The 13,951-nt window shown below is 41.3% G+C and overlaps 2 long non-coding RNA genes across 2 annotated transcripts; both read left to right on the forward strand.

The window, feature by feature from the left end:
• Nucleotides 1-249: 249 nt before the first annotated feature.
• Nucleotides 250-1,341, forward strand: LOC137237750 (uncharacterized). Its single transcript, XR_010949025.1, has 4 exons — nt 250-474; nt 535-764; nt 822-1,138; nt 1,192-1,341. It is a non-coding gene; the product is annotated as an uncharacterized lncRNA (long non-coding RNA).
• A 2,797-nt stretch (nt 1,342-4,138) lies between these two features.
• LOC137237756 (uncharacterized) lies at nt 4,139-8,433 on the forward strand. The gene is made up of 4 exons (XR_010949027.1): nt 4,139-4,788; nt 4,844-4,977; nt 7,580-7,964; nt 8,024-8,433. It is a non-coding gene; the product is annotated as an uncharacterized lncRNA (long non-coding RNA).
• The last annotated feature ends 5,518 nt before the right edge of the window (nt 8,434-13,951 follow it).

The following is a 13,951-nucleotide window of genomic DNA, read 5'->3' on the forward strand; positions in this document are numbered from 1 at the left end:
GGCAATCACAACCCCTTGAATCATTTTGGTCGGCAGGTATGCCGCGGATATATTCTTGGCACTTGTTATTGATGGCTTTTATGATGCCACCAACACAACCTGGACAGACGCCAATGCTCAGTCAACCACCCAAGCCGTGTCAACCCCCAATACCCGGACACGTCCGGACGTCCTGGTGATACTGTATGCTAATACAACTAATAATTTACAAATTTGCTGATGATTATTTTTGTGTTATTTTCTTTAGCAACCACCTGCACCTGTTACTGGTAAATATCAACAGCCGCAACAGTATGATCAAGCCCAACGCCGTTTAGATCCCGATCAGATGCCAAATCCGATAAGCGTTATCATTGAAAATCAAAATAGCGCTGGTGGTGCTTTTATTACTAATGAACAGGGTTTATTACCACCATTGGTGACCACAAAATATGTGGTAGAAGATCAGGGTAACTCCTCGCCACGTTACGTTAGGTATCGATAATCGAAATTAATGTTTTGTTTGGCAATTACATTGATCTTTCTTCTTTGCAGGTCGTCTTTGTATTGCATACATGCAACAGCTGATTTATTAAAAACAACAGTTTTGTCCATTACACTTACCGCCTAACCAATGGCACGAACGGTTGAGGGTGAATATGAGCCACCCATTGTAAATTTTGGTGAATTGGGTGCAATTAGATCTAATCGTTGCAAGGCTCAATAGCAACTTGTAGATGCTGGTCGTCGTTTCCAATGTCTAATGTGTAAAGTAACAAGAGATGGTAAAAAAAATATTTCACTTTTACTTGTGTTCATTGATCCATATTTTTTGTCAACAGTGCCAACTGCATATTTCCAACATTTGGGCCATACCGGACAGCGTGTCGATAAATATGAACGTCCTGAACTTGTATTGGGTACATGAGTATTTGTGTAAAAAATGCTTGGGTACCGATAGCTCTCATGGTAAACCTCAACTCATATCCACATCAATGCCTCGCATTCAATTGGGTTCACGTAGTATGGACAAGCATATTGTTGATTCCAGTGGTAAGGCCACAATTTCAAATGATGGGGCAACCATTATGAAACTATTGGATATTGTGAATCCAGCCGTAAAACTCTAGTAGACATCGCCAAATTTCAAAATGCTGAGGTAAGTTTTTTGTTATATTAGAATGTGTAGAATAAAAATGTTTCTCTTATCAGGTCGGCGATGGCACCACTTCAGTAGTACTTTAAGCAGGTGAAATCTTAAAACAAGTTAAACCATATGTTGAGGAAGGCGTGCATGCACGTATCATAATTAAAGCTATACGTAAAGCATTATAATTATGCATGACCAAAATATGACATGGCTGTACATGTGGAAGCGCCAATCAAAGGAACAACAAAGTGCTTTATTGAAAAATGCTCTGCCACAGCAATGTCCTCGAATGTCCAAGAGTATCAGAAAATTGTTAATGCTGAATGGCGTCTCCTGTACAACAAAATAGGTAAGTAAGGCGCCAATGTTGTGTTTTCTAAACTACCAATTGGTGATGTTGGTACACAGTATTTTGCAGATCGTGAAATGTTCTGTTAGTGTACCAGAAGAAGATTTGAAACGTACAATGAAAGCTTGTGGTGGAGCTGTTATGACTACAGCTAACTGGGAAGATTACGGAGATAGTCGCTTTCATGAAGCGGCACAACATCCGCATTGCTGCGATTCAAGAGACTAAACTCACAGCAAGATCTGCATTGCAGACCTGCTCTGGTTATAATGTCCACAGGAAAGACCGCGAGAGCGGAAATGGAGGCGGCCTCGCGTTTATTATACACCACTCTGTGCAATATCATATATTTGATCCTGGCATCGACCGCAGTGACAATGTCTTAGAACGTCAAGGCCTATCTGTCCGGTCAGGCGATGCAAATCTAGAAATCATCAACATCTACATCCCTCCTGTCACCTGTTGCCCCAGTGGATACCGCCCTAATATCGAGGCCTTACTCACTGGCAACAATCGCATTATCTTAGGCGATTTCAATGCCCATCACGACCTATGGCATTCAAACTTGCAGGCGGACAGTAGGGGTGAGATGTTGGCGGATCAAATAGACGAAACGACGTTCTGCACAATAAACGGAGACGCCGCCACACGTATGGTAGGAAGCTGTCATAGCTCGCCAGATATCTCAATCGTGAGCGCAGAACTCGTAAACTGCGTCAACTGGCAGCCGATGGTAACATTGGCATCCGACCACCTGCCCATACTTATTTCGTTCGAGCGTACCGCCGACTTCATCGTCACCGAAAAACGCACTTTCATAAACTTCAAAAAAGGAAAGTGGGAAGAATATAAATCTGCAACAGACAGCAGCTTTGCTGCCCTCCCTATCCCGACTGATGCCCGCCAAGGGGAGCGTGCCTTCCGTAAGGTCATTGAATCCGCCTCGGCACATTTCATTCCCGCCGGTAGAATTCCCGAAATCCGGCCCCACTTCCCGGCGGAGGCCGCGAGCTTAGCGAGGGAACGCGACCTTATAAGACAGCTTGATCCAGGCGACCCCCAAATAAGGGATATAAACCAACGCATCAGATTGCTTGTGGACGAACACAAGCGGGCGAAATGGGAAGAGCACCTAAGAGGTTGTAACCTCTCTACCGGTGTAGGTAAACTTTGGTCCACCGTAAAGTCCCTATCGAATCCGACTAAGCACAAAGACAAAGTTTCCATCGCCTTTGGCGATAAGGTGCTGTCGGATGCGAAAAAATGCGCGAGCGCCTTCTGCCGACAATATATATTGCATCCTACGGTCGACAAAGATAGACGGAGAGCCAATAGACACGCACATAAACACAAACTCAGCGCGTCACCAATTACCATAACCGCTAGAGAGGTTGAGGACGCCATTGGTCGCGCTAAACCATTCAAAGCAGTGGGCCCAGACGGCATAGCCATGCCGATGCTTAAAAACCTAGGGAAAGAGGGTTTCAAATATTTAGCGCATGTCTACAACCTGTCTCTTTCCACCTTTGTCATACCCGATAAATGGAAAATGGCCAAGGTGGTCCCGCTACTAAAGCCTGGGAAACCAGCTAACGTAGGTGAGTCATATCGTCCGATATCTCTCCTATCGCCAGTGGCAAAGACGCTTGAAGCCATTTTGCTCCCTTATTTCCAAGCACATTTGCAGCTAGCCCCTCATCAGCATGGCTTCAGAAAACTCCATAGCACTACCTCCGCGCTAAATGTCATTAGCACCCAGATAAATTGCGGTTTGAATCAATATCCCCACCATAGAACAGTACTCGTAGCGTTAGACCTATCAAAAGCTTTTGATACGGTCAACCATGGCTCGTTACTGCAAGACCTGGAAGGGTCTACCCTTCCCCCATGTCTTAAAAGGTGGACCGCAAATTATCTGGGTGGTCGGCAGGCATCGGTGCAATTCAGAAACGAAACATCAAAACAAAGGAGAATTAAACAAGGGGTGCCACAGGGTGGTGTCCTGTCCCCGCTTTTGTTTAATTTCTACATATCTAAGCTACCTTCACCACCGGAAGGGGTCACAATCGTTTCCTACGCCGATGACTGCACGATAATGGCCACAGGCCCAGGCCCAAAGATCGATGAGCTATGCAATAAAATAAAGGGCTATCTCCCTGATCTCTCCAGTTTTTTCGCCTCGCGAAACCTGGCATTGTCACCGACTAAATCTTCCGTGACCTTATTTACAACATGGACGCCCCAAATGTCGACCATATTGAACATCCACGTCGATGGCACTACGCTACCGACTGTCCTACAACCCAAAATCTTGGGTGTGACGTTTGATCAGGATCTACATTTTGGTGCGCACGCAACCGCAATTGTTCCAAGAATTCAGAGCCGTAATAAAATCCTCAAATCCCTTGCTGGCAGTACCTGGGGAAAAGATAAAGAAACGCTCTTGACCACATACAAAGCAATTAGCCAGCCGATTACGTGCTACGCGTCACCCATATGGTCGCCAAGCCTAAAAACCACCCACTGGAAGAAACTACAGGCCTGCCAAAATACTGCTCTCAGAATCGCCACGGGCTGTCTTCTTATGTCCCCAGAACACCATCTGCATAATGAGGCGAGAATACTCCCCATCAGGGAGAGAAATGAGATGCTGACCAAACAGTTTCTGTTGAATACCCAGAAACCTGGGCATCCCAACAGACATCTGATTGACGAACCAGCACTGCCTAGGGGCCTAAGGAGTCATCTCCGTAAGCATTTTGAGGAAATACGGCACCTGAGAACCCAGCCGTATGAAGCGGAAAAACACAAGCAGGTCCTTGGTGAACTCCATAGACAGGCGTCGGACCTTTATGTCGGGAATTGCCCGGTGAATCCAGTACTTGAAGAAAAATATCCAGAACTCGCAGAAGAGGAACGCATACTCCCCAGGGAAACGCGTGTCACTCTTGCTCAACTTCGTTCTGGATACTGTAACAGGTTAAACTCTTACCTATCCAGAATCAACCCAGACATACAAAATGTATGCCCTGCTTGCAATGTGTCCCCACATGACACCAACCATCTCTTTAATTGTAATGTGGAACCAACGCCTCTAACACCCCTTTCCTTATGGTCCACCCCTGTTGAAACGGCAAGTTTCCTTGGACTCCCGTTAGAGGATATTGATGACAATTTGTGATCGGTCGCGGCTATTAGGTGGGGCGAGCATTGCTACAACAACAACAACATATTAATTCAAGTGTTTTGGGTCAATGTGATTACTTTGAATAACGTCAAGTTGGTGGTGAACATTTCAACATTTTCCAAGGTTTGATAGTGGGTTTGACATTAACTTCATTTTTATAGTTTATAATTATTTAAAGGTTGCGTTAATGCTAGAACATATACATTGATTTTACGTGGCGGTGCCGAACAATTTTTGAAAGAAACTGAGCTTCGTTACATGATGCTATAATGATTGTGCGGCGTACAATTAAACATGATTCTGTTGTTGCTGGTAAGTCAAAATACAAATTGAAAAAAATTTCTAATCTTAAATTGTTAAGTAAAATTATGAAAAGATTGTGTCCAACTCCGGAAGAAAAAACTATAAAATTTGTGTCAGTGAAATGATAATTATTGCTTTTGGTTGTTATTTTGAGGCATCGTCATCGAGTTCCTTCTGATCGTATATGCCGGTTCTTTTGCATTCTTTTACATGCATAAAGTGCCGTTTAAGCCTTCCTCACCCTCTCCTCCACGTTGAGCTTCCATGACAGCTTACTGTCTAGGATCATTCCTAGATATTTTGTGCAAGGTTTCCCCGTAGGGTCGCCCCTCCTAACTTAGGCCTGGTCCAATTAGGGACCTTGTACCTCTTTGTAAACAAGACCATATGCAACGTCATCTGCGTAAACCGTAAGTTTTTCTGGTCCGTCGTAGAATCCCCTAAGCAGTTGGTTAATGACCAGCGTCCACAGCAGAGGTGATAGCACCCGGAGTGCCCCTGTCCACTAATTTCGTGGCCGCGTACAATCCCCATTGCGATGTAATCTTACTGCAGTTTAACATGCAGTCGATCCATCTGGGTAAGGCTGGATGTACTTTAACGTAATTAAGACCATCAATAATCGCCCATTTAGAAAGCCCCGGCAATGCTTAAGAAGACTTCTAGAGCATATTCCTTATATTCCAGGGCTTTTTCTATGCTTATTACCACCCTATGCAATGCGGTGTCTACTGACTTGCCTTTGGTGTACGCCTGTTGTGTTGCGGAGAGCAGCTTTTCATCCACGTTGGACTTTATGTACACATCTATCAGCCTCTCAAAGGTTTTGAGCAGAAATTATGGGTCTATAATCTTTGGGATACACATGACCGATCTTCCCCGCCTTTGGTAGGAAAGCTACACGAGCAGTTCTCCAAGAGTGCGGTACATGATTCAGTTTATGCACCCATCGAATATTATTTTAAGCCATCCCACGACCGCCCTACTTGAAACTTGTAGCATGGCCGGACATGTACCATCTGAGCCCGGCGATTTCACCACCACTACGAGGTCCTCAGTAGTGTAATTAGGCAGCATATATGAATGCAGCTGTTTCCTTACCATTACTACAGCTCGCACCCGTCCTTCCGTTTGCGCATAGTAAACGCCAAATCCGCGCGCGCTAAGTCCAGAACCCTTTCCTCCCGATGGAAGCCACGGCTCCTGGATCAGCGCGTTAGGAGGAGGAGTTCGCTCGACGCCACTTTACTGTGTTGGAGGTTTATCTGTATGACTCGCAGTACCAATGGGCTGCTTGTCCCCCTCCAGCAGCTTCATCGTGACGTCGTTGTCCTCCTCTAGCCCTTTTGGTTTAGAGTGTTCGAAGCCCCCTTCAGCCTCTTGTACCTGTTGTGCCGGGTGTTCCTCTGTGCGACTCACAGCACCATCTGGCTGTTGGTCCCCTTCTAACACATTCGGGGTGACGTGGGCTACCTCCACCTGTCTTTTTTCCCTTAGGCTTTTGAGGTCCTTTTCGACGTCCACCGTGTTAGGACTTTAATACCCGCGACTTCTTTTCCTGAGTCGCATATACATTTTGCCTGTACCTAAGGACATTTTTCCAAGCTGCGCGTACAATATATCCTCCGCCTGCTTGTTTATTTGGAAGATGTATAACTAACCTTCGTCCGTAGGCCGAGATACAGTAAGGACCTTCGAATCCTGTGTCGGTATGTTCGGATTCTGATTCTGCAAAAGTCGCAGTGTATCCTCCGACTTCATCACGCATGGTATCCATACCTTAACTTTTGTTACCTTGGGGATTTGCGCTTTATCCACCATCTCAAAACGAGCGTTCGTGCCCTGCCTTTGGAGGTTTGGAACCACTTCCTCCAGCCATCGCAAGCTCGCGATGTTGTCGCACGCTATCATCTTCATACCATTATACCATCCCCCGAATCAAAGGTTGGAAGGAGCTTACTTGGTTATTCCCGCATCATCTTAAGCATTAAGCTAATAAGCTCCTTTTCTACAGATCTGGAGATCGGCTAAGACCTCACACCAACGACGATTTTCGTTACAATTGCTAGTGCATGCTCTCCAAGATGTAGATCCTGATCGAAAGTCACACCCAAAATTTTAGGGTGTAAGACAGTCGGTAGGGTAATGCCATATGGTCGACATTTGGCGCGGTCATGTTTTAAATAAGGTCACCGATGATTTGGTTGGTGACAATATCAGGTTTCGCGAGGCGACAAAACTGGAGAGATTGGGGAGATAGCTGTTTATTTTATTACAAAGCTCATCGATGTCGGAAACAATAGCATAGGCGTAGAAGCAATACTGACTCCTGGTGGTAAAGGTAGCTATGGATATGTAGAAGTTAAGCAGAAGTTTGAATATGAGTTTTTTAAGTTATAGCAAAAAAAGCGTTGTGGATTTTTAATATCTTACCAGGTACCTTCGTACATTTTTCTAAGAATGAAGAATAAAACCTATTCAAACTCAATTTTCACCAGGACAAAACCGCTGAGACTTCGCTATACTTTAACATACAATACGTTACCCCATTTTAGCACAACTATCATTTTTTGATTTTATTAAATTTTATAAAATTTTTCTTCCTCTACAGTTCTATTTCGGTATTGGATGGTAAATATGGCTTTCGCATTTTCTCCATCAATAACTGTGAAAAGGTGGAAGAAATCTATGCGTGTAAATCTCACATATTATCTTGGTCGAGCGTTTCTTCAATAGCTCTCTAGTGGTGATGGTGACAGCAGAGAAACCCAACTGTTTACAAATGTTTCACTTCAAAAAGAATCAAAATATCTGCCATTGCGTCTACGGCTCAAATACCCACAGTATATGAATGAATCGATTGCACCTAATTATCTGCCTAACGGATAGTATACATATTCATCAAATCGAAAATATTGCACCAAACGAACTGGGTCTGAATACTGAAACAGTACACATATTCAAAATCGATGAGGAGGCTGTGATGATGGTATAGGGTGAGTTGTTGAATAACATACGAAAACTACTTTAACCCATCTATATATTTGCATTACAGCTAAAGCGTTACAAACAGCAAAAATTGCTGGCGCCAAGCAATTGGAAAAGGCAGTGAAGCTTTCATAACACCGTACGGATGGTGTAAAGTTAGGAACTGCTGTTGTAACAGCTGCCACCGAACCAACGGTCATCTCTACTTCGCCGAGTAGCGGCTCGTCCGACTATCTATCGAAGACAGTATAATCATATCTTTTGCCAACACAGGTTAGCGATGTGCATGCACAGGAAATGATTTCAATTGGAAAACAAAAATCAATTAAGAGAGTTGATTTATTATTAAAGTATTTACTTTTCTTTATATCAACAGTATTAATTTAAGTTGCAATATCACGTACATATATAATAAGGGATGTGATACGATTGCTGTCGGAATTAGATTTGAGACCAATCAATACTCCTGCTATGGGTTGTAGAATTATTGTTTAAATAATTAGATTTAGAACAATAATAAGTCTGACTTAATTACAATTGGAAAAGGCAGTGAAGCTTTCATCACACCGTACGGATGGTGTAAAGTTAGGAACTGCTGTTGTAACAGCTGCCACCGACACAACGGTCATCTCTACTTCGCCGAGTAGCGGCTCGTCCGACTATCTATCGAAGACAGTATAATCATATCTTTTGCCAACACAGGTTAGCGATGTGCATGCACAGGAAATGATTTCAATTGGAAAACGAAAACCAATTAAGCGAGTTTATTTGTTATTAAAATACTTACTTTTCTTTATATGAACTGTATTAATTTAAGTTACAATTTCATGTGCATATATAATAAGGGATGTCGTGATACGATTGCTGTCGGAATTAGATTTGAAACCAATCAATACTCCTGCTAAGGGTTGCAGAATTGTTGCTTGAATGATTAGATTTAGAACAATAATAAGTCTGACTCAATTAATAGTCGTACATTTTTAAGTTCTTCAATTACGAGAGCAATCGGATTCCACGACACCTTTGAATATTTTTGATCTGAATTTATACTAAGCTTTAAGTTGTAGATCATTCAAATAATTGGAGTTTTTTCTAAAGCTTAATATTATTTTTTTGCTCGCTTAGAAGAGATTTCAATTGGAAAACAAAAACCAATTAAGGGAGTTTATTTATTATTAAAGTTCTTCTGTTTTATATGAACTGGATTATTATAAGTTCCAATTTCATGTACATATATAATAATATTGAAAATAATAAATATTGAAAATTCAATTTTTTTGGTTCATATTTTATTCATATGGCTGCTCCAGGTAGAGTAAATCTGCAGGTAAAATTCACGTTATATGGCGGTTATATAAATGGTAAAACCGCAGTAAAATTGATTGTCAAATGACTCGAAAATGTAGAGTGAAATGACGGAAAAATGACCGCCATTTGACGAGCATTGTGACGTGTGTGAGCAGCACAGTACTATGCTCACATACTATAGGTGGGAGCGGAATGCACTATCACATTAATAGGAACGAAACGGAAAATTTGGTCACAAAACCTAATCCGCCCATGCAAAAATGACTATGAATATAACCGCTGCAGAAAGTCACAATGACCGTAAAATGACTAGTAAAATGACGTGGAGCGTTTTTGCAGGGTGTGTACGTGTGAGTTTTTGTCTCCTTCTTATACACCAACATGGCCTACTGATTAAGTATATAGCCATACTGCTCACTCTCATTCCTTTTCCTGGATCAGTGCTGACACTCTAACTATCAAAAAGTGGCATAAATGATAGTTTACTGTAGATATCAGGTTTGACTGTTATACTATCATATATGACCATTGTTATATTCCGCTAAAAATGAATCAATGCTTTTTGCTTTTTATTTACTTTATTTCATTACGTTTTTAATTTTGTACGTGATAAAAGCATACGTGTTTCTTATTTGTTTAAAATAAATAGTTTTATGAGAATTCGAGTTCAGAATGTTCAATTTAAATTCAGAAAATAACAAAACAACAGAAGAGCGCTTTCCTCATGCGGAAACACATTTAAAAATGAATCACCACTAACCACTATTATTTTTCGCGTATCAATTTTTTGAGTGCGCCCCACACATTCCGACAGCTTTTGGTATTTTTTAATATTATTTTGGATTTTTTTTTCTTTTAGCATGGAGCTTTGAAATGCTCTCTTTTTCGTTTTTTAAACTTATTTTTTATACGGTTTTCGTCGGTTGAAAATGGCGGAATTTAAAAAATAACAAAACAACCGTGATAATCATTTGATTGTCATATGACAGTCCGTAGTGACAACATGATTAAATCGGATAAACTGTTCTCGCATACATAAAATTCCGTTGAGAATTATGTATCTGTCTCACATGCATAATGGTATCTGCTGTATGTTATTTTGTTCTGTACCAGGTGTCCGAAGCTTTCCCAGTTTGAGTCCTTTTTCATGATTATAGGCTGTCGTAACATTGAGTATCAATGTTTACGTCATCGCAGGATCAGCATTGTCAATTACAAGTGTGAGTGTATTAGTAAAACTATCAGCGCTTCTTGTAGGGTAGTTCACCCACACATTCAAAGCTTTTTTCGCTCTCCACTAACACATCGACGTTTCATGCTGTCATCGAAATGACAGTTCATTAATTATTCCGGAAAACATTGAAACGCAGAAAAAATATAATTGTTGAGATGTTAATAAAACCATGATGCAATTATTATTATTATTTCATTATGAATAAAACTCTTACAAGCTCTCGCTTAATCTGGTGTGTAAAAAGTAAAAATTCGTGTGCTTTTAGTTGTGACATGTGACGGAAATTAAAAATTTTTTTACAGAGAACGCCTTTTTGCGTTGGCGGCCTTCGCCCAAAATAATATTAAGGGTAACGTTTTGCAAGACGGTGCACCACCTAATTTAAAAATTATCACAATTTTGTTTTGAGAGAAATAATAAATTTATATTTTCGAATATTTCGGATACTAAAAACGGAGCTCGAGGCGCGTCTTTTGATTCCACGTTTGATAATTTTTGATAAAAATTTCATTCATACGTATGTGCATTTTTAAATAATAAAAAAAAAATGTTATATTATTCTAATAGATAGCATCTCCGCCGGAGTGCGATTCAGCTCAGAATATGCCAAAACCATAGGAAACCTACAATTAAATGCAGATTCACATGCCATTTGCCAAGGATTTACCGCTAAACAAGGTACTTTACACAACCAACATGCTTTGGAATGCGGTACCAAACTGGTTGGATGTATTTCCCTAAAAAAGGGTGGAACTAAGCATCTTGGTTTCCCAGTATTTGTTTCGGTCATTTATATTGATTTGTATTGATTAAAAATTGCAATAGTAGATAATGTAATGTGAATTAAAATTCAATAGGTAGCCGTAACAAAACAGGCAACTGATCCGCATGCAACTGTTATTTATGTGGCGCCACCGGGAGCTGCTGCTGCTATCCTAGAAGCATTAGAAGCAGACATTTCTTTGATTGTTTGCATCACCAAAGGTGTGTCATAACATGATATGGTTCGCGTTAAGCACGCTCTCTTAAGGCAAAAAAATCGCGTCTACTCAAGCACGATTGTCCAGGAATCATCGCACCAGAAAGGGTAAGTAAATTGTCTACCATATTAAATATATAAACAAGATGTATGAATTTGTTAATGAAAATTTGTCATGCTTTTGTTGATAATCAACTAAAGAATGCAAATACGACAGAGTTCGAAGTTCATGTAAATACCAATTAATTTTTTTAATTAGCATTTGGAGAGCAAAATACATATTGTAACGAATCTGCCGCAAATCCTCTTATTTGCAATCCTCTGCTAAGTTCGAATCACTAAATTGTTGAATAAATAACTCCAATATTGAACAATGGAAAATTGGCCTTTATTAAAGTACTTCACAATAACACTTATACTTTGCTACTCTCTGGCTTAATAACAAAACTGATTGATAGCTCAAATGAAACTCTACTATTCAAAATAATTCTGCTATAGCTCGCTAGATAGCGCTTAATTGAAATCTCAAATCAAACTGAATTACTTCTTACTCGCCTGCCCCGCTTTTATAGTTTACGCTGCATACTTCTAGGCTCTTCGATTTCCAGAAGTTACTAGTTAGTTTCGGCTACGTGCACAAATTATTGCTCTCTCTTGTGACAACTGAGATAAGATATATGCATGTGTTTGTGCATTGCCGCTCCGCTGCTCGTATACGTACATATGTGTAGACGCAATTATTTATTCGTTTATGTAGATACATAATGATTGAATTATTGATGTGAACGTTTGTAGTTTACAGTCTCTCGCGCATACATAGGCGTATAAGTAAATGCATCTGTGTGTGACATCTTTCGGCTGCCTTATATATGTGTATACATGATTTGATTATTGACGTAAATACTGCTTATCGTGGCCTTGGCATCGCCTTAGTGATGGTATAACTTAGTGATTTTAATATCCGTGACACTGCCCTCCACCTAAGTCTGATCGTCCCGGTCAGACAAATCTCTCGATCTAAACGCTGCTAATCTCTCCAAATGAACCACTTTCATTTTGGTTCGTGGTTTGGTAGTGGTTTGTATGCGGTACACTACATCGTTGATCCGTTTTACAATTTTGTATGGGCCTTCCCAGTTACACTGCAATTTCGGGGACAAACCTTTTTTTCGTTGTGGGTTGTATAACAGCACCAAATCTCCTTCCTGAAACCCTTCCGAATTAATTGCTTTATCGTACCTCGCTTTCATCTTGTCACTCATAATCTTTGCTCGTTGCCTTACCAGATTGTGTATCTCTCTCAGCTCTTCTTCCAAGACACCAGTGGATTTCTTGACATTCCTCTCCGCATCGGCATCTATCCCATATTTCAAATCAGCTGGCAGTCGAAGGTCATTGCCAAAAATTACCTTTGCGGGAGTTTGGCCCGTTGTGTCATGTACTGCCGATCGGTAGGCCATCAAGAATAATGATATGCGTGTATCCCAGTCCTTATGGTACTTCTCTACTACTTTCCTTAAATGCTCCTCCAATGTTCTATGTCCATACCATCGGACTGAGGATGCAATGCAGTTGTCCGTGTTTTTCGAATGCCCAACTTCTTGCACATTTCTTGGAACACAGGTGATTCAAAATTTCTGCCTTGGTCAGAATGTAACTCCATTGGTACACCATACCTTGCAACCCATTCGTTTTTAACCACTTCTGCTACTGTTTCTGCTTCTTGGTTTGGGATTGGGTATACCTCTGGCCATTTACTGAAATAATCCATAACCACCAGTACGTATTTGTTTCCGCGGTTGCTAGTAGGAAATGGACCTGCGACATCCATGGCGATCCTTTCAAATGGTGCACCTGAAATATACTGCTTCATCTGGCCATGACTTCGGGTTTTGGGCCCTTTCGCTCTGTTGCATACCTCGCAGTTGGCAATCCACTCGGTGACCGACTGACGGCAACCAACCCAATAGAATCTCTGCTTAATTTTTTCGAGTGTCTTCGTGATTCCAAGATGACCTCCACTTGGACCATTGTGCAGCTCGCTGATCACGTCAGGAATCCTCTTCCTGGGACCAACTATCAGTTTCTTCTTGCATTGACCATCCTCACTCTCCCATACTCGATGCAAGCAACCGGATATCAATTCTAAACTGTTCCACTGTGCCCAATATGACTTCGCAATTGGACTCTCTGCTGACATCTCCTCTCTGTTTGGTCTTTCGTTTCGTTCGAGCCCTTGCATAACATGTGACAGATCTGTATGTTCTAGCTGACACTTTCTTAGTTGTTCCTTGTCACATTCATCCGTAGACGTTATAGTCATTAGCCGGACATCTATAATGTCTTCTTTAGCCTCGGCTTTTGAGCAGTGCTTGCATTCCAGACTACATGGTCTTCGTGACATTGCATCAGCATTTCCATGGGTACTACCTTTTCGATGCTCAATGGAAAAGTCATAGCTTTGTAGTCGCTCG

The sequence above is a fragment of the Eurosta solidaginis genome, chromosome 1 (genome assembly GCF_040869045.1).
Source record: "Eurosta solidaginis isolate ZX-2024a chromosome 1, ASM4086904v1, whole genome shotgun sequence".
Lineage (NCBI taxonomy): Eukaryota > Metazoa > Arthropoda > Insecta > Diptera > Tephritidae > Eurosta > Eurosta solidaginis.